Genomic DNA, 22,903 nt, shown 5'->3' on the forward strand with positions numbered 1-22,903 from the left:
GACCTGTTGGTTGACTAACATTACTTGATTCTCAGCTGAAGAGAATTCACACTTAATTGCACACAAATTAATGAATCCAGTCCTTTTCCTAACTACATTACTTTGCTAATTAGTGATTCATTTACATACATTTCCAGGGCCCCAAGTGGCCAAGTGGTCTAAAGTGCTTTCCGTTACGGATCACTACCATCTCACCTCTGTCTGTGTGGGTTTGAGTCTCAGATTCAGCCAATGTGGGTATGTGAGAAAGCTTGCCTGTAGCTTCTCGTGGGTCGGTGGTTCTTTCCAAGGTTTTCCCGGGTTCTTCCTCCACTATTAATACTGGCCGCCATGCATAGCCTATCATGTGCTGAAAAGTGGCGTTAAACCCAACAACAACTACAACAACATACATTTCCAGACATGGGAAAATCAATCCTCAGCTTAAATGATAGAAATCATAAGACAGATAATTTACATGTTCACCCAATTTACGTCAGAAGAAATGCATAAAATCTTGCTACATGATTTCTGTTACATACAAACAACTAAATCCAAACTAATTTATATAACAGAATATTAAAGAACATTCTTACAAACATGATCATAAAACATGCACTATTATATCTGAACTCACAGAAAAATTAAATGGATTTAAAATTAAGTGCTGCAGTCATTTCATATTTTTAGTAACTCAGTGATTGTACAGAATCCAAACAGATTTATCACTTTATTGTTTGCTCCTTGTTTTCAGTGATTCCAGAAAATCCAAACAGATTTATCACTTTATTAGCTGCTCCTTAATTTCAATGATTCCAGAAAATCCAAACATATTTATCACTTTATTAGTTGCTCATCAGTTTCAGTGATTACACAAAATCCAAACACATTTGTCACTATTAGTTACCCATTGATTTCAGTGATTGCACAAAATCCATTAGTTTATTATTATAATATTCTTGCATGTCAATTTCACATTCTGAATCTGCATTTGACATTTTTTCCAAACCCTAAATTATTGGATAGTCACTTACAAAAAAGGAGTAAAGAACATTCCTGTTGTCTTGACATGTATTACTTGCTTTCAGTCTTGGCTTTGGCTTTGTAGCAGCCATGAATACATTCAAATTCACAGAATTGAATTTCAGGATTGATTGTAATAATATTTTCATTTCCAACTGATTCTAATTGTATTTTCTTGAACAATATTTATCATAATTGTGACAGCTGGTAGGTTCAAGGCACATATTTAGCATTGTTACAAACAACGGTGTATTTTTTGACAGCTTTAGGGGATCAAAAATATGTTTCAGATTTACTAAAAAGATGTATTGTTCTGTGTTATGTTGCTTTATCATTCTAAAGTATGGTGAAAATGTGCAAGAAGACCGCATGACTCCTAGGGATATGCAGTAAATGTATTATTTAGTTGACTCATCATACCTCGGTATTAGAAGTGTTACTTCTGTGACAGTTATATTTCCCTTCTGTACCTGCCTTGATCCAATCTTCTTTTTGATGTGATGAGTCCTGAAATTGTCTGGTTTTCAGCCACAAGAGTGTTATCTTTTTAAATATTAACAGCAGAGGAGGCTGTATTGGTAAAATGTGCAGTGTGAGAGCAGATATTTTCATGATTTCACATGGGAGATCATCTTAGCAATTAATGGGATAAAGCACACTTTTCAGCAACGGATTGTTATTGCCAGGTTTGTCTGCTTTTCCATAACCATTATCTCATAGTGCTCTGCAGGACAGATTGATTATGCTGTATATTTAAACAGAACACTTCTCTCAACTTCATCATTAATAAATAAAACTGCCTGTTAAGAAGTGTGCACAGGTCAGCCTGAAAATAGCATAGACCAAGATTCTATGCTGCATCATGTTCTTACTGAATGCACTGTGTTCTCAGATCAGTGTCATTACAATCCTAATCAGATGCAGCTAGTCTAGATGTGGGTTTGTTTAAAGCATTAGGGAGATGTAATGCTTTCCATTTCATTGACCCTGTTTGGCTTTGTTTTTGTGGATGATGTTCAGATGTGTGGATGATGTTTAGACTGAATGTTGCTCCCTTCTCATAAGGCTTTTGTTCTGTGTGAACAAAACATGTGACCCTTGTTCATCATTATTGTATTGTTATTCGGTTATCTAGATCACAGAACTTGGACTTATAAGATACTGGAAATATATAGTTAATTAGGGCCAAAATTTATCAGGAATTAGTGCTTTGATTTGCCCAAAATTTTGAAGATAACTTTCTTAAGTGATAAGTCTATAAAATGTCATGGTTTTTGGTGCATTAGGAAAGATTGTCTTATGCAAATGAGTGGGTGAGGCTTAAACCAGATTTCAGAAAGGTGTACAGTTTCAGACTTTGTCAATTGTCACTACATACAAAGCCAAATGGAATGTGGGGGAATTCTCAGTCATATTTTCTGTAGGTCTTCAGATAGTTGGTTTCTAGACAAAAACAATTTGTTTCACCAAAACATTTTTCTTGTGATGTAATTTTCTAACACTGTTTTAAAAGTATTTTTTTGATGCACTGATTGTTTTGGATGCAGTTTAGTTGTACAGTATGACACAGACTAATAATGGCTTTTGGAAGTTGGAGGAATGGGTTGCTATTCATTTGAAATAGCCTTGACAAGTTACACAAGTCAGATTTTCCAATGTTTAGAAAACCACTTTTCATTATTCATTAATGAATAACATTTTTTTAAAACTATGCTACTTGCCTGTAGAGAAAAAATATGACATACTTTGTATAAAGATAGAACCATTCAAGCCACAGTCTTTCTCTACAAAACATTGTTTAGCAATTTTATTATGATTAATACTAAAACCTGCACCTGGTCATATACTGCTTGCATATGTAAGAAGTAGTTTTAGCAGATAAAAAAAATAGCCTAGCCAAAACAGATCTTTGTTTACTTATCATGTTTTTATATGACAGCCCAAGGTGGAACCTATTATTTTATGATGTTGCCCATTAATTACCAAATATTTTTTTTGCACAATAACTTGAGTTCTCTGCCATCTACAATTACTAAACTTTGTGGATCGCTTGCACTTGGAGAAATTAAAAATCCTATCAATTTTGGTGCCAAAAGTTAAAATGTCAAGGTCACTATGACTGAAAGAAGAAAAATTGTTTCAATACAGTAAAATTAGTTCTATATGACAGACCTGCATCGAACATTGCTGATGTCTTGCAGTGGGGTAAGGAAGAAGCCTTTCATTGTTGAGGTCAGTAGGTTATATGTCAAGGTCATAACAACTGTAAGAAGAAACATAGTTTCTTCACAATTTTATTAGATTATATCAGAGGCCTGAATCATACTTTCATGGATGGCGTACATTTGGGGAATGGAAGATTGTTGACTTTGGGGTCAAAAGGTCGAAGTTCAGGCTTTGACTGAAAGAAGAAATATGATTGTTGTTATGCTGCAGTTTAACACCATTTTTCAGCACAAGATAGGCTATACATGGTGGCCAGTATAACTGGTGGAGGAAGAACCTGGGAAAAGAGTTTCTGCATCAAAATGTCAGTTCTCACCTGAATATACCTTCAGCAAAGTTTGTCACAACTGACATGATGGGTAAGAGGTAAACCTATTCATTTTGGTTTTAAAGGTCATGGTCACCATCTGAAAGAAGGAAAATAGTTTTTGTATCAATTTACATTTTGACCGTGACCAAAGTTTATTTAGAGCTTGCACTTAAGTATGGAAGAGGCCTCGTGATTTTGAAGTAGAAAGTTGAAAGGTCAAAATCATTGTGGTTTAAAAATAAATGGTTGTATGGAATAAATTGTGTTCAAAAGCAAGTTCCTTGAGGAAACTTTTGGTGATGGCTTTCTCTTAGGATACCGTAAATTGGCAAATATGACATGTGGGTTATCCAAGTTTCACCCCACCCCACCCCACCCCCTAAGGGAATATGTCCATGTGTTTTAATTTGACTCAAGATCTTGGTTCAGTTGATGAATGTTAGAAAATTTACTTCAAGCTAAAAGTGAGGTCCCAAATGACTTTGTGGTCTAAGGCACTTGACTTATACAGGTCACTTACACATCTCACCTTTGTGTGAGTTTGAAACTTGGCTCAACCAATGTGGGTATGTCAGAAAGCTTGCCAGTAGCTTCCTTTGGGTTGGTGGATATATCTAGGGTCTTTCTCCACCAAAATATATTGGCTGCCATGTATTGTATGTTCTGAAAAATGGCATTAAAGCCCACCAGATTAGACCAGACCAGATCAAGCTACAATACTGAAATGCAGTTAAGCATTTTGTGAATGGCATGACAAAAGTATCATGTGGCAACATTATATCGACGTGAATAGAACATTACTGTATCTGCCCTGGCTGCATCAGCATCTTTGGATTCTTTGTAAAAGATTTTAAAATCCTATATCTTTGGAACATCAGTTTCATTGTTCAGCAGGAACTTCATAATATATACCAAAATTATGTATCTTAATATGCCAGAGTTTCTATCTCACGAGACAGAAAGTATTGTCATTGGAATGCCTTGTATATAGAGACACATTGCCAGGGTGTCCTGTCTTACTTGGCAGAAAGCATTATCATTGTAATGGGGGGGGGAGAATTGTCCCTGGTGGGTGTCCTGCCAACTTTGGTTTTCGTTATCTAGGGGTTGACCGCCCTCGATGTTATTGCCCGGTTCGAGTAAATATAAATATAAGTGGTGAAACTTATAGGTGAAATAGATAGAGATCTGAGCAGGTATATAGAACAAACCAACATGAGCCCCCGTACATGTAAACAAACAATTTAATCCATTACATAAAAAACACTGTGAAAATTCATTACATCAGGAATATACTCTGCTTTTAGAAATTTAAACTTTCACTGAAATACAAAGAAAACGCAAATAGATTTAAATAAAATAACCGATCTGTTTACTGATAGATTTAGTTCATCATAGGATCAAGTGAACAATCAAAGTCAACGTCTGGTACGATTTCATAACCTGCTCGTCCCCAGTCTGTTCTGTTTCCACTATAGCTGTTCAGACCCTTGGATCTCAGGGTGATACTTTCCACCATCCGTCTCAGAATACTCTCAGAATACGTTTCAGAAATTAATACGTCGCAGGGTAGCGTCACAGGATTATACGTCTCAGGATTATACGTCTCATGAGCTATTTTCTCCCTTTGCTTTCAACGTTCCTCCCTCTAATCGGCAAATTAGTTCATCGGTTCCTTTCGACAATAGTCCCCTTTGGACAACAGTTCTCTTTTACGAGGAATTTCTTGCAAATCCCAAGGAGTCCTACTTTTGGTTTTTCATGTAGAAAAGCTTAGACTGATTAGAATTTCCGATGTGACAATTTTAAAAGCTAGAAAATTTTGTGTGGGAAACACGCCCCTTATTCAACGTAACCAATCAGAATCAAATATCTCTGCCGCCTTTTTCCAGAGGCGCCAAAGTCAGGGTCAGCTTGACCTGGTTGTTTGAGTAACAGAGTTTCTGCGATTTCTCAACTGTGACAGCTTTACCATGAAAAATGAAGTTTCCCTTGTCCCTAATAGTCCGCCTGGCTGCTGTATAAACAAATGCTTAATTAGGAACAAAATTCTCCCTCTAAAGGACATTACCATACACGGTAGTATGGCGATATGATACGTGCCTGTCTCAATAAATCTAATTAATGGTTCTCTGGTCTCAACTAATGTATTCTTGTTAGATCACCAGAAATTTGCCACTTTACAATCATGATAATGCAGTTAACATTAAGAAGTGTGCCAGAGTTGACATAAAGTATTGCCATCATAATGTCCTTCACATAGAGACCCCATGCCTGAGTTTCCTGTGTCACTGGCAGAAGGCATTTTCATCATAATGTCTTCAAAGTGAGTTATCATGCCAGGATTTCTTGACTCACCTAGCAGAAAGCATTGCCATTGTAATGCCCTTGACATTGAGACACTGTGCCAGGGTTTTCTTTCTCTCTCACATTGGAAATCATTCCCATTGTAATGCCTATCATATTAAAACACTATGCCAGGGTTTAATATCTTACATGGCATTGTTATGCACTTCACACTGAGACACCATATTCTGAAGAACCCATGTTTCGTGCTATAAAACTTAAAATTCCATATATTTTGTATTATTTATTCAAGTGTTGCATGGCTTATGATAATTTTTTTCCAGACCTTCCAGCAACTATTTTATACATGTATGTATTGGCACTAAAAACAATCTGCTCCCTCTTGAGAAATGTTTTAATCACTAACAAGGCATTAGTGGATGATGATGAAGACTTTGTTACCTTTAAACTCAGCTCCCATTTCCTCTCATGATGTAGCCAATAATGTGTTAAAAATGTAACTTAAACAAAAATAAAAACATGACTGTATGAGCACACAGTTGAACTTTGTGAGTACTGGCATCCCAGCTGATCATTCTCTCTTCCAAAATATAATTAGTTACCATAGGCCTGGCATTGAACAATCAACAGAATTTGTAGCTTTTGAGATTCGCATTCACAAGGTCATTCTTTCCCACATGGCACAGCAGTGAAATTATCAGCACAATGTACATTCACATTTTTTTTATGCATCTTTTACAACAATTTTTCTTTCTGCCAATGACATTTTCTTCATATCTTTCCTTCCCAATGAAGGAAGTAAACAACAAGGCTTCACACAACATGCAGTCTGTCTGTAAGTATCTAGTACTGTATAGCTAACTAATTCTACCTGAGTATTGTTTGAATTTGTATGGTGACTTACACCATTAAACATTGATTCTTGATTTACCTCTGTAAATTGGTGCATGCCATATAAATGCCTCCCCCTCAACGAATTTAAACATAAGCAAGTGCCATCCTTGCACTTAGATACATCTAATAAAGAAAATAGTCAAATAACAGACCACCCTGGTGGCCTAAGTCATTGAACATCCACCTCAGATGCAGGAGATCATAGGATTGAACCCCAGCCAAGTCATACTCAAGACTTATAAATATGGTACTAGAATCTGCCTCGCTTGGCACTCAGCATTAAGAGGTTAGTGTTAGTACAGGTTGGCCGTTAGTCAGGATAATATGACCATGACATGATGCCCCAGTGCCAGATATCACTATCAACTACCACACTACCACCATTGCAGCAATATGACTCAAATTGTTAAAGCTAAATTAACAATAAAAAGACACACACACACTCACACACATTAAAAAAACACATAATTGACATCCTTTAACATTTCAATTGTACATCCAAGATATCAATGGATATATGAATTCAAAACAAAACAACACATGACATTGCATGTGTGATGATCTCATGGATCTCTGCAATTTTGTTCAATAAAATTATCTATTTTCAAAAGGTTAAAATATGTATCAAGCAAAATTACATCTATGACAATGGTACATGCTGTGTTTAGTTCACAGTCTAGCCTGATTGATGTTTCTGTTTTTAGCATTGAGTGGAGGACAGCTGTAAAGTACATGTACCTACAAACAATCTGATAGAACAAGATACTTCAGCTGTTTGGACCTTACATTATTGTCATTCACTTTTTGATCAATGTTTAGTAAACAATTAATAGAAAGAATAAAAAACAAAACACTTAATTTTCATTCATTGTATGAATTATCTTATCCTGCAATGGATACAGGCAATGGATTTACTTGTATATTTTTCAGTTTATTTATATATTGAAATATTCATGATACAGGTCATATCAAAGACAATTATTAGGATACATATCATGATACAATATTACAGGCAGCATCATGGCATCAGTGCCTTGTTAGTGCCTACAAAATAGAACTAGTTATGATCATGGGGGCATAAAGTTCTAAATATTTTGACCAACCTAGAATACTAATGGCTTGATTGGCCATTGTGACTGGCAGCCAAGTGTGCTGGTGACAGAGTGTAACTCCATACATGTAATCTTTAGCCTTAGGCTAATTTTGGGGGTTGGTAAAACCCAGTTTGTTTTTGGGACTGTAAAGATAATTTGTATATCTGTCCCTTTTGTTTACAAAATTTCACTATTTGAGTGAATACATTTTACTATATGAGTAAAATACTACATTTGTTTTACTATTTGAGTAAAACAGATCAATTTTTTCATTGTGAATCATTCACCCCTTGTCCTTGTACTGTGTAAGGTCATTTATTTGAATTTTCATTATTAAGTCCATGCGTTTTATGTTAATTGATCCAATATTTGGATCATATACATGCACATATTAATCATAATTAATTGCTTGTTCAAGTCGTTCATTATTAAACATTGTATTTGTATCACCATCAAAAGTGTTCTGTTGTAAATCCGAAATCCCACCTGGTTATCTTGTTACACCTGTGGAGTATACAGATCAAGGTACTTGTATTTGTGTACTTGTTTATTATATAAAAAGGAGACTTGTATTTACTGTATTCAGCATAATAGACACAGAGTGCACTGAGTAAATTATTATTTGGATACATTTTGCAAGGTTAAAGCTCTGTAATAAACATAAATTGATAATGTAAAAAGCTGAGTATGCAAATTTAAGTCTTACTAGTAGTAATAATAAACAATAATTATTATGAATATAGTGAAGTATAGCAAATTTCATAATTATAATTTCATTTATATTTCTTCTTATTCTTTCATGCCATCCTTTAAATTCCTTGGATGAACTAGATGATTTATTAAAGGATATGATGTGTGTTTTTTACTAGATTATTAGATGTACTTTTTAAAAAGAATGCTGTTTATGGTCCGTAGCATTTTGTGTAACTTTCAGTTTTATCCTTTCAAGAATGGCCTCCTTACTAGAATGTGGGTCTTTTGGCTGACTGATCTAGTTTTTGAGCTACAAGTTTGTGGTTTTTTTTAGGTTAATTAACTTTTTGTATGCAAATGAGAGTTCTGGCTAATGCTAAAACCTAGTCCAATGGTTTCCTGAAATTGTTAGGCAAGCTTTCTGGTTATTGATTAATCAGAAAGTTTGTGAAACAAACTATTTGCAGCAAACATTCTGGCAATGTTGGCTAGAATCCCAGTTATAATGCAGTTTAAGTCCACTGTTATTTGATTTAATACAAAACACAAGCTGCATGATTTTTAACGTTAAATTTACTTACTGTTTTTAAAATTCATCACTGCATTGTTTATACAACAGTTTTTTAGGCTGACAAGAAACCACTTAATGTCTGACATTTATATAGCCAGACATGTACTGTGCTCAAATATTTACCATACATGCCAAGTTTTCTCGAACCAAATCAGGGAGATCAGTGTTCGCAATCAGGTAGATTGGGTCCAGAATCAGGGAGATTAGAGTAACTATTATTTTTGTCATAAATTTTAGCCTGAAAGTGAACATTGTACTAAATCTAAGGAAATTACTTGCAATAAATAATACTTATCTTTATTAATTTTCTTATGTTTTTTTCTTAATCTCATAAAAAATAGTTTATCTTCTCAAATATCATTGTCTGTGCTTAAAATACTTCTGACACACTGGTACCTCATTTTTATTTTTGCAATATATGATGTCTTGTCTTGTAAAGAAGCATTTTTGCAGTTTGAGTTCGAAACAGTCACACTTTGCATTTATCTTGTATGATATTAATGATGAGGTTTTTGCATAAATTTCCACTGTGATCAGTCTTAATTTTCTACAACATGCATAAAAAGCCCTCAGGATCTGCAATCTCACGATTCAGATAACCAAGGGCCTTTAGGGTCTGGTCATAAAATGTAAAGTTAGCTATCATCTTTGTTGCAACTTTCTCATATAAGGATAACACACTTCTGAAGCAGCAGCTTAGCTGTGTTGGAAAAATGTCTTCCACGTTGCTGTCATTTGCATCACTTTAGGTATATGATATGACAGTTTTTCATTTGCAGTGTGATGCATACTTTTCAGGATCATTTTGTGGGTATATCCTCTTGAATAAGGGTAATTGGCTTTAATTACTGAATCACCCAATCTTGAATGTTTTACTCACAAACCCTTTTGGTAATGGGGCAGTTAAAAAACAGTTTCCCAGTATTTTGAACTAACCAAGCTATATTGACAATATGGGCATCTTAATTGTACACTATCATGCCATAACCATAGTGGATATCAATATTGCTATAGAAAAGAGAAAGAAAAAAGGCTTAGGTTTGCAGAACAGTATTAGAGATAATTAATAGTGAACAAGTCCTATGACTAAGAAAATAACCTTGATGACAGTTGCAAGCAGTTATTTGTATTTTCTTCTTTTTTCTTATGATGGAGCATGTACAGAATAGCATAAGATACTATCTTGTTTTACAGGTGCAAGTTTTCTAAAGAACTTGTTACACAATGCTCAAGCTTAACTTGCTGTTAACCATAGTGATTGACTGGGAACACCTGAAATCTACAAAAAAAATCAAAGGAAACCAAGTGGAAAAAGTAAATGCAAATTCGTCATTGTTTAAAGCAGTGTTTATGATTATTGGTTGAAACAGCCTTTATTAAAGTTGAACATTCTTTCATACAGTTGTGCAAAATATGAGTAGTTTACTTTAGTTTCTGTTATAACATTTAAAATTTGCTTAAAATGAAACAATAGAATACAGTGATGTACTTATATGCTGTTCAGTTTCTTTTAGTATAGCACTTCAAGCAATTTATTTCATTAGTTGTCTCTTTTTAAGTTCAACTTGCTGCTTTTCCTGCAAAGTAGTTGTACCTAAAGCAAATAAAGAAGTCATAGTGGGTATATGATTTGGGTTATATGCAAGGAATTACCAATGACATATTCCAGAAATCTAGGTAGATGCACTGAAAGGCGAGATCTTATTTATAAAGAATATATCAAAGCTGTTTCCTCCAATATGAGGGAATATCTTCACATTTTTTCCTTATGACTTCAGAGACTTTTTTTGTCACTTCATTAGTGAATCCAGATGGAGGCAGGTTGGATGGAGGCAGGCAGGTTGTTCTTCCTCCCCAGCCCAACCGGTTAAAATAATACTCCATTAGATAAAATAAAAGAATTTAGATTTTTTTTAAATCATAAAAAAAATACATCCTCCCATTTCTTTTGGTATAGTTCAGTAACAATCCACTGAAAATATACTACAGCAACATGTAACATATGTAACATAGACACAGCTTAAACCGTTAACTAGTTTGGCAAAATAATATTTCATTTTTTGTTTGATTAACATTCCTAAATCACTTCAAAGTCTTGGACATGTAGATAAGTGTTATTCATGATGATCCATATTTAAAGAGATCTTTAATTTTAGTTTTACCTGTTATTTTTTTGGAAGGACTAGAACACCATATCTGTCAATCATTAAGTACTTTACATCCCTTTTTTTAAATAAAAAATACCCAATGGAAGTACTCACTTAAAGACCTTGATAAAATAATCACTGTCATTTTTTTAAGAATGAGAACAGAAATATAAAAATGAGAAAAAAATTAAATTTTTCAAGACTTGTAAAAAGTTAAAGTTAATTGCATGAAGACAATTTTAAAACTTGATATACCATATCCACTTTTGTGGAAGTAGAAACTGACCATTTAATTTTCAGGGGATGGGTTGGCACATATTTGTTTTCAAAGCAGAATTATTTTTATTCTTGTACTTGAAGATAATTTATTTTTGTCATATTACAGAATGTTAGGGGTCAATTGAGCCACTAGTCCATATGTCGTTGTTCTGTGGGTTTTGGCAAGGACCAGTTAATACTAACCACTGCAGACCCTGCTACTTAAATTTTTTGTAATTTTTCTTATTTCATTGGGAGGGCAACTTATTTTCAGCAGGGCTAGTTGATTTCTATGAGCTGGCAGAGTTGGGCAAAGGAAAAAACTGTACGTTGACTGCTGGGATGTATAAACATTCTTTTGTTCCACAAATTACATCAATAATATTTTGTTTTCAAGCTATTTCATGGCTGGAATTTTTTTTTAAAAATCCTGACCCCTCCCATGTGAAAAATAAATTATCAAAAGTGACATCAGTGGTATCGTATACATGTTTAGTGCCTCATTTTTCTCTTCAGAAGTGTTGGGAAAATGGGCACGTTTAGTAAATGTGCCCAAATTTGTTAGGGTCTGCTGTCTGTGAAAAAGAATGAAAAAGAAAACACTACTATTTATTATGTTTATAAATGATCTGTATTTGCATATGTTAAATATTGAAACTGATCTCAATGCTGTCATGTCACCTCCTTATATATTAGCCCTTTTAAAACTACTGTTGTAAGAAACTTACATAATGACATTGTAAAACTCTCCAAATGGTGTAAACATTATAATGGAATGGTCATTACTTTAAACGAAACCAAAGGGATGCTGATAACCACTTACCAGAAACATTTCAGAATTTAAGATAATATTCTCCACATCCATTTTAATGGCATGGAACTGAAAAATGTTATGCAAGATAAACTTCTAAGAGTTCAAAATGATAGCATTATGTTATGGTCAAAGCATATCAATAACAATACCATATTGATGGCTAAGATTGCCTGGTTACTATAACATTCTTTTAAGAATTTCCAAACTTAAAGCACATGATAATGTTTTACAAAAGTCATATCTACCTCATCTGGACTAGTGCAACTTTATATGGGGTTATGCTTCTAAAACAAATTTGTTAAAAGTGGAAAGACTTCAGAATGAGCCATCAGAATTATCCATGGCAACAGAGTTGATAATATCCATGAACGTATGAAGGATTTGAAGATCATGACTGTCTCTGAAAGAATATGGTTAAGAAAGGCTAAATTTATGTATAAAGTTTCAAATGGTTCTGTGCCCAACTATATAAATTATATTTTCAGTAAAAGGACAAATAATATCAATACAGTTTATAGTCTACCAATTCTGCACACAATGTCATCTAATAAGTTTCTTCTTCCTTAGCCCAAAACTGAATTGTATAAAAATAATTTGGCTTTTACGGGTCGTTTGGAACTGTCTACCTAAAGATGTTAAAGAAGCATCATCAGTGCCGTCCTTTCATTGCATTTGTTTGAAGTTATAGCTGTATAGATGTCTACAATCAGCTGTGGTAAACTTTGTGGTATATTTGTAAGTGTATGCCACATAAAATGTCTGGGGTGTTCATGTGTGTTTGTATGTGTGTGTGTGTGAAAAGTTTTCTAACATTCATGTTAGTTTACAAAATGCTCCGTGTGCTGAAGCCCTACCTAGTTATTCTTATGTACACCAATCCATTATATCTTTTTTGTTTGTTTGTTTCTCAGCTGTATTTTATATAATTGCCTGTACATATGTAGATAATTGAGGGCCACGTGGGAGATCAGCCTTTGTAATTGTGTCACAATCGTAAAATAAAGACTATTATTATTATTATTATTATTATTATTTAACACCACTCTGGTGGCCTAGTGGTTAGAGCGTCCACCTCAGATGCGGGACATTGCGGGTTCGAAACCCGGCCGAGTCATACCAGAGACTTACAGAAATGGTACTTACTGCTGCCTCGCTTAGCGCTCAGCATTAAGAGGTTAGTGTTAGGGCTGGTTGGCCTGGTGTCAGGATAATGTGACTGGGTGGGATATCATGTTACATGATGCCCCAATGCTAGATACCACTATAAATTGCCACACTGCAGACATCATAGCGATATCACCGAAATTTCTTTAAAGCTACATTAAAAATCTAAATCACACACACACACACACACACATTATTATTATTAAAGATTCATGTATAGTTGTTTTATAAATGCATGGGAATAACATGGGAAAGTTCCAGCATTGTCAAGCTGTATGCTACCCATAATTGATACTGTAAAAGTGTCCAAGCCCAGTTCTTCACACAAGTAAGTTTGTTTTCTGATGGTAAACTTGTAGTTCTTTTTTTATTTTTTTCTCCAGTTCTCAGCTTGTTTGGCAAAATTGACACTAATTTTAATGACTCTTGGTCACATAGAGACTTTGAAAAAGATGCTATTAGTGGCAGTGTAAGATAGACTAATGGATGTTTGCCTGTCTGATGGAGTCCGTTGCACTAGATGAAAAATTGGGTTGTATATTGATACCAAAGGTCCTTAGCTATTAACCCTCTATTCATTGGTCTGATTTAAAGAAGCTCTTATTGGATTTCTGCTCAGCTGGGCATAACACTCTTTGCTTAATGAAAAACAGGTTCTGTACCCAATGCAAACTGGCCAGCAATCACAATGTGTTGAATTAATATATCACCTAGTGTTGAATTAATATGTTCCCAGTCTCAAGATTAAGTTTTACCCCATGCTGCGAGCACTCTTTCCCTAATGAAATGTGGTTTCTCTACCCAGCACTTCAGAAGGGGTAATTCATGCAAAAAAATATCTCTTAGGAGCTTCATTTGCTTCTTAAAGTCAATTACTTGGATTTGGTAGCTGTGGCTTTGTACCAATTTCTGTCAGCTCCATTTATAACAGCTTCATATGAAATACATTTGTTATGAAATGTATACCATAGTATATCAGCACAATCCAGGCTATATAGTACCAAACAGAAGCTACATGACAAAAATGGCTAAGACAACATCTTTGCAACAATTTTTCAGAAAGACTTATATCATCTTGCCTAAGTAAATACCACCATAATATAAATGAGTAAAAAGGTAAAGTTGCAAAAGCAAAATTTACTAGGCATAGAAAGCAAAGAAAATGGCATAAAAAGATAGTCCTTAAAATTCAATATCAGAATTATTGTGTATAAAGTGCACTCTAACAACATCTCAGTTGGAATATCATCACAGGATGCATCCTACACAAAGTAACCTGACTGCATTAGTTGGACTTGTGATATTTGGAGGGCCTTAAATCTACATCCATCACCCTACAAGAGCAACCTCTTCATGCAGTTAAATTACTTGTTGCAAATTGTCAACTGTTGAAAAGTATTTCAAAGCCACCAGGCTAATAAAAACAAAAGAAAATAACTTTTTTAATGAAAATTTAATTTTTTGTGATTGTATTCTTCTTGTCCATGTGATGAAATAGACGTCAAATACAAATCATAACATCCTTGGAGATTTATATTTCCAGTGTATCTTTGTCTTTCCAGTGCAGGAGATTTGTCTTTTCAGTGCATGAGATTTGTCTTTCCAGAGCAGTGTTGTCTTTCAAATACACAAAATTTGTCTTTCCAGTGAAGGAGATTTTGCTTTTCATTGCAGGAGCTATTCAGTCAGTTGTACAAGATTTTTACTGACAGCTTTAAAAAAAAAGTTCAGTGGTCAGCTCAGAACTTTTTAGATTTTCAAAAATTAAGAAAAGGAAATTGAGATTTTTTAAAATCTAGTTTCCAAGTAAAAATATTTAATGAATAAATGGATTGTGAAGTCAATAAAGACATTCTTTGTTCAGTTCACAAATTGAGTCTGATATCAGAAAGCATAAATAAACTGCAAGAAATCTTCAGGTCAGTTAAATGATGCTAATATTTTTATTTTTATTTTTTTATATAAATGTGCTATATTTCAACACAATCTTGCACATGATTTTAATAAGTGTCCCCCCACCCCAGCCAAAACTCTAAAAGAACAAGCCATTATTAACAAGTGCATCTCAATACATATATGCCTGGAAGTGGCGGAAAAGGAAATACTGACACCTAAATGGAACGTAATATTTTTTGTTGAGCTATAGTGCCTGCCTGATAGCTCCATGCAGCTTAACTTGTTAAGAGTTCGATCAATCTCAAAAATGATTCTTACATGTGTTTTATTCAGCCTGACCATGTTAGGAGAGGGAATACACTTCCAAAGTAAAGAACTCACTGCATTGCCAAAGGGAATACACATTTCTAATATGTACATACACATGATGGAACTTTTGTTGACATCGTCAGTGCTTATTATAGTGAACCTTTTAACTTCATGAAATTTTTGCAGTGATTATTTTCTTAGTAAACGTGTCGATATTGCATCATTAGAAAAAGTGATTATTTTCTTAGTAAACGTGTCGATATTACATCATTAGAAAAAGTGATTATTTTCTTAGTAAAGTGTGTTGATATTACATCATTAGAAAAAGTGATTATTTTCTTAGTAAAGTGTGTCGATATTACATCATTAGAAAAAGTGATTATTTTCTTAGTAAAGTGTGTTGATATTACATCATTAGAAAAAGTGATTATTTTCTTAGTAAAGTGTGTCGATATTACATCATTAGAAAAAGTGATTATTTTCTTAGTAAACGTGTCGATATTACATCATTAGAAAAAGTGATTATTTTCTTAGTAAACGTGTTGATATTACATCATTAGAAAAAGTGATTATTTTCTTAGTAAACGTGTCGATATTACATCATTAGAAAAAGTGATTATTTTCTTAGTAAAGTGTGTTGATATTACATCATTAGAAAAAGTGATTATTTTCTTAGTAAACCGTGTCGATATTACATCATTAGAAAAAGTGATTATTTTCTTAGTAAACTGTGTCGATATTACATCATTAGAAAAAGTGATTATTTTCTTAGTAAAGTGTGTCGATATTACATCATTAGAAAAAGTGATTATTTTCTTAGTAAACTGTGTCGATATTACATCATTAGAAAAAGTGATTATTTTCTTAGTAAACGTGTCGATATTACATCATTAGAAAAAGTGATTATTTTCTTAGTAAACTGTGTCGATATTACATCATTAAAAAAAGTGATTATTTTCTTAGTAAACTGTGTCGATATTACTCATTAGAAAAAGTGATTATTTTCTTAGTAAAGTGTGTCGATATTACATCATTAGAAAAAGTGATTATTTTCTTAGTAAACGTGTCGATATTACATCATTAGAAAAAGTGATTATTTTCTTAGTAAACTGTGTGGATATTACATCATTAGAAAAAGTGATTATTTTCTTAGTAAACTGTGTCGATATTACATCATTAGAAAAAGTGATTATTTTCTTAGTAAAGTGTGTTGATATTACATCATTAGAAAAAGTGATTATTTTCTTAGTAAACTGTGTCGATATTACATCATTAGAAAAAGTGATTATTTTCTTAGTAAAGTGTGTTGATATTACATCATTAGAAAAAGTGATTATTTTCTTAGTAAACTGTGTCGATATTACATCATTAGAAAAAGTGATTATTTTCTTAGTAAACGTGTCGATATTACATCATTAGAAAAAGTGATTATTTTCTTAGTAAACTGTGTCGATATTACATCATTAGAAAAAGTGATTATTTTCTTAGTAAACTGTGTCGATATTACATCATTAGAAAAAGTGATTATTTTCTTAGTAAACTGTGTCGATATTACATCATTAGAAAAAGTGATTATTTTCTTAGTAAACTGTGTCGATATTACATCATTAGAAAAAGTGATTATTTTCTTAGTAAACTGTGTCGATATTACATAATTAGAAAAAGTGATTATTTTCTTAGTAAAGTGTGTTGATATTACATCATTAGAAAAAGTGATTATTTTCTTAGTAAACTGTGTCGATATTACATCATTAGAAAAAGTGATTATTTTCTTAGTAAACTGTGTCGATATTACATCATTAGAAAAAGTGATTATTTTCTTAGTAAATGTGTCGATATTACATCATTAGAAAAAGTGATTATTTTCTTAGTAAACGTGTCGATATTACATCATTAGAAAAAGTGATTATTTTCTTAGTAAACTGTGTTGATATTACATCATTAGAAAAAGTGATTATTTTCTTAGTAAAGTGTGTTGATATTACATCATTAGAAAAAGTGATTATTTTCTTAGTAAAGTGTGTTGATATTACATCATTAGAAAAAGTGATTATTTTCTTAGTAAAGTGTGTTGATATTACATCATTAGAAAAAGTGATTATTTTCTTAGTAAACTGTGTCGATATTACATCATTAGAAAAAGTGATTATTTTCTTAGTAAACGTGTCGATATTACATCATTAGAAAAAGTGATTATTTTCTTAGTAAACTGTGTTGATATTACATCATTAGAAAAAGTGATTATTTTCTTAGTAAACTGTGTCGATATTACATCATTAGAAAAAGTGATTATTTTCTTAGTAAACGTGTCGATATTACATCATTAGAAAAAGTGATTATTTTCTTAGTAAACTGTGTCGATATTACATCATTAGAAAAAGTGATTATTTTCTTAGTAAACTGTGTCGATATTACATCATTAGAAAAAGTGATTATTTTCTTAGTAAACTGTGTCGATATTACATCATTAGAAAAAGTGATTATTTTCTTAGTAAACTGTGTCGATATTACATCATTAGAAAAAGTGATTATTTTCTTAGTAAACTGTGTCGATATTACATCATTAGAAAAAGTGATTATTTTCTTAGTAAAGTGTGTCGATATTACATCATTAGAAAAAGTGATTATTTTCTTAGTAAACTGTGTCGATATTACATCATTAGAAAAAGTGATTATTTTCTTAGTAAACTGTGTCGATATTACATCATTAGAAAAAGTGATTATTTTCTTAGTAAATGTGTCGATATTACATCATTAGAAAAAGTGATTATTTTCTTAGTAAACGTGTCGATATTACATCATTAGAAAAAGTGATTATTTTCTTAGTAAACTGTGTTGATATTACATCATTAGAAAAAGTGATTATTTTCTTAGTAAAGTGTGTTGATATTACATCATTAGAAAAAGTGATTATTTTCTTAGTAAAGTGTGTTGATATTACATCATTAGAAAAAGTGATTATTTTCTTAGTAAAGTGTGTTGATATTACATCATTAGAAAAAGTGATTATTTTCTTAGTAAACTGTGTCGATATTACATCATTAGAAAAAGTGATTATTTTCTTAGTAAACGTGTCGATATTACATCATTAGAAAAAGTGATTATTTTCTTAGTAAACTGTGTTGATATTACATCATTAGAAAAAGTGATTATTTTCTTAGTAAACTGTGTCGATATTACATCATTAGAAAAAGTGATTATTTTCTTAGTAAACTGTGTCGATATTACATCATTAGAAAAAGTGATTATTTTCTGAGTAAACTGTGTCAATAGTACATCATTAGAAAAAGTGATTATTTTCTTAGTAAACTGTGTCGATATTAAATCATTAGAAAAAGGTTCCAATCTCTTAATGAAGTGCTTTACTTTTATCTCATCTGGCTAAAAGGACCTCATCAGCTTATGGTATCTTGCATCCCACAACATCCCTCATATTTTGCATACTGGCTTAGATGGGATAATAATAATGTTGGTGTTCCATCAGATATGGCCACCATTACTAAAACATAAACCTTTCAAACAACTTCTCAAAAATTGCTTTGCAGAATTCAACAATTTTGTCAAAGTGTCATGGCATATAGGGCTTTAGAAATGACACTGATCCACCAGTAATTTTAAAAAGTGAAAAACGTTTAAGCAACTTCTTTAAACCTACTCAATCAAATTTGAAAAACTTTGACAAAAGCTTCTGGAGTAGAACCCAGCTTTAAATTTTATGCAGATGATGCTAGTCTATCATCTATTACTAAAAATTGAAAAACCTAAAATGACCTCTTCCCAAAAACCACTCAGACGAATTTCAATCAATTAGATAGAAATCATCTTGGCATGAAGACCTGTCATTTTTGTACAAATTATGGTGATCCTTTGTCAAGTATGACTACTATTATAAAAACAGAAAAACCGTTAAATAAATACCCCCCCCCCAACTGCCACCATTCAGAAACATAATTTTTCAGAATCTGACAGAAAGCATTCTGGCATAAAGGTATTTTTTTGTTTATTAATCCAATTCACTATTAAATGTAGCCATGATTATTAACTATAGCACAACCTTTAAATCACTTCTTATAAAAAAACTGCTCAGCAGAATCAGATCAAATTTGAGAGGAAGCCTCCTACCCTGATGTCCTTAAAATTGTATGCAACTGGCTCAGATTTGCGATCCAATATGGCTACCATTACCAAAAATAAAATTGTTTAAAGAATTTTTTTTAAATCACTTAATACAGTTTGACCATATTTGATGGAAAGCATCATAACATGACACACTTTAAAGTTTATACAAATAAGACCAATTAATTATTAAATGCGACTGCTGTTGATAAAAATTGAAAAAATCGTGATTGCTTGTTCACAAAAATAGCAATTGAACATAACAAAGTATCATAGCTTGTATGACTTTAAAAGTTATACCAATGGTACTGTTCTGTATTCAGATATGGCCTTCATTTCTAAAACATCTAAACAACTTTATTGTAACCAGCCTAACCCCCAAATTAAAAAAAAGCACAGTGTTTTGACAGAAAGCATCGTGGCATAGAGACATATTAATATTTGACATTTAATGCTGATTTGTAATCAATAATTGTTGATGATATAAAAGAAAGACAAGTGTCTTCAAACAGTTATTTTCATAACATATGCTGTCAACAGCATTGGGAAAAATTTACGGAGAATCATCATTCTGGCCATGATTTTGTTACTAACTTCTCTTACATATGGCTGTAAGGCAGTTGTCAGCAGTCAGATCGGGTGTTTCAGGTCCACTGGACCTCCTGTAAAATCTTTTTGTTTTAGATTATTTACACATAACACCTTTCCCAGTTATTGTTTTCAAACAAATGCATTTTACATTTATTAAGCACATCTTTCAAGAGTGTGGATGGCAAATTGAGCAACATAAATAGCTCAGTGCGGTTGTTTTAAAAGACATACATATAAGTTTCTTTGCTTGGGGTGTCCAGAAGCTTTGGTTATCAACAACTATTCTGTATGTATATTTAATCCATGCCATTAAGAGATGAGTCCAAAACAGAGATGGACGTTTTCAAGTGATCTTCACTGGTACATGTACCTGAATTGAAGTTTTGAGATGACCATTGTTTTGCCATTGTGTGACTTTCAGTTGTTCAAGTTTTTTCCACTTTCCTACTTTTTTCCAAAATTTCCTACTCTCCATACTGGGCTTTTACAAATTTTATATTAAAAATTGATTACACACTTCATGGTGAATTGAATTAGGGTATGGCATCTGTGATGCAGAGCTCTTTTTGGTTATTTCACCATATATTTTGGGTGATGTGACCTCAAATGAGCACAAAAAGAAGCTATACATTTTTTACAATTAAGTCCAATAGTTTGATCTAGTGTACAGTGTTGTAATTACAAACATTTAATCAATTGTCATAGCACAAGCAAATCATTTTTTTGTTTCATTTCTAAAGTGTCACTAAAACATGTTAAACTCCAAAACATTTTAAAGATATTTTTTAAACAACCCTGATAAATTTACACGGGAGCAGATGCAGTTATGTCTTCACACCATAATTCAAAATGATGGTGGTCACTGTTATTATGTGTAAGTTACCTTAACTATTCCACTACATGTTTATGGTGACAATTCGAAACTGAAAATAAATCTTATGGACTTCGTCAATTTTGAGTCAAGTTTTAGAAACTGAAACTAAATTAAATAGCTTGTTCTATTAGTAGTTGGTTAAATAATTTTGCATAATTGTAATTACAATAATATAATCTTGGTACTCCTGTCAGTTACAGTTAATTTCAGTGTAAAGTTTCTGCTGTGCTTATTTGATGTCTTGTTGCCATAATTATGTCATGACCAAAATGAGCACATAAGCTTTAAAAACAGAGGCAACCTAGACTAAAGAGACCATGAGTGTGTGAATAAGAGCATGCTATTGGTAAAATTTAGGAAGATGAGTAAAGTAAAGGTTGTATTTTTGTGTAATTTACATAAATTTTATACTGTTTTTCTTTATAAAATATCCCTTTTTTGCTCCACTTTAAAAAAGAAAGTAGCCCTAATTTATTCCTACTTTTCTCAAAAGGATGCTGGAAAGACTGCATTGTGGATCGGCAGAACTGATTGGTGTGCATATTTATTTATTCCATAATAGGTATATCATGGTAAATTGGTTTGTCTTGTTTCTTAGCATTATAGTGGTTATTAGTATAATACATGCAAGCCTAACACACTTTTTTTCATGGAAAGATGAAACATTTAGTTTGGTAACTGAATTCATGTTTTTTCTTCAAAAAATGTATTTTGTCATGGAAAGACGAAACATTTAGTTTGGTAACTGAATTCCTTTTTGTTTTGAGAAAATGTATTAAGTACGTCATGAAATTTCACAAAACATCTAAAGTTTTGAAAAATGGTAGTTTGGGTCTTCTGCCTGGGAGACCAGAATTTTACAGATTTTCCAGGAGGCCTCTCTAAAATCATGGAGATATTACATATATAAAGGAAAACTTATTGTATCACAGGTTGATTTTTACTGGTAATAACCACACAACATGCAATTATATCTAGATGCAGAAGCAATACTTTGACTTTTTAAGGATTAAAAGAGCTTAATGACATGATAATAGAACTTTATCATGGGACTGCTCAGTTTTCAAGATGAGTTGCCACTGCATTCAGATAATTGTTTGATGACCTTAATGGGCTAGTAGGGTGATCAGATATATCTTTCTGATGTAATGCAAGAGGATGCAGTTATCAATAGGATGCAACCTTTACTCTGAAGGCTGATGCAGTGAAATGTTAAAGTACATTAAGTCTGTTGGAAACATGTTACTACCAGGTAATTTAATTTGTGAAAGAGAACTCTAAGTCTACAAGAGAAACAAGACCTCTAGTGAAAAAATGGCAGCCCACATTTGGGAAACCATGCTTTTAGTTATGCGTACGTGTGTGTGTGTGTTCTTTTTAAGTTACTCTTTGCTTTAAGAAGATATTGAAAATGAACTTTTGAGGTCATTGCATCACATTACACCACATTTACCAACTGAAAAACATTGTAGACTCAGATCTACCATCACATAATGCAAATCATAGTCTGTACTGTTCTATTTACAATTTCATGCAAGTGGTACAGATCATGACCTGTTGCATTATGCCATGCCAGATTTGGGTTTGTGACATGGGCAGTTGGATACAATTAGATATTGGTAGATATAATTGCTGAA

The 22,903-nt window shown here is 32.7% G+C and overlaps 1 protein-coding gene across 1 annotated transcript in view; it reads left to right on the top strand.

Moving 5' to 3' along the window:
* LOC149786154 (diacylglycerol lipase-alpha-like) overlaps nt 1–22,903 on the top strand; it is a 222,871-nt gene that overhangs the window by 96,510 nt on the left and 103,458 nt on the right. The window lies entirely within an intron of this gene.

The sequence above is a fragment of the Sinohyriopsis cumingii genome, chromosome 12, assembly GCF_028554795.1.
Source record: "Sinohyriopsis cumingii isolate HCF-2022 chromosome 12, ASM2855479v2, whole genome shotgun sequence".
NCBI classification, from domain to species: Eukaryota; Metazoa; Mollusca; class Bivalvia; order Unionida; family Unionidae; genus Sinohyriopsis; species Sinohyriopsis cumingii.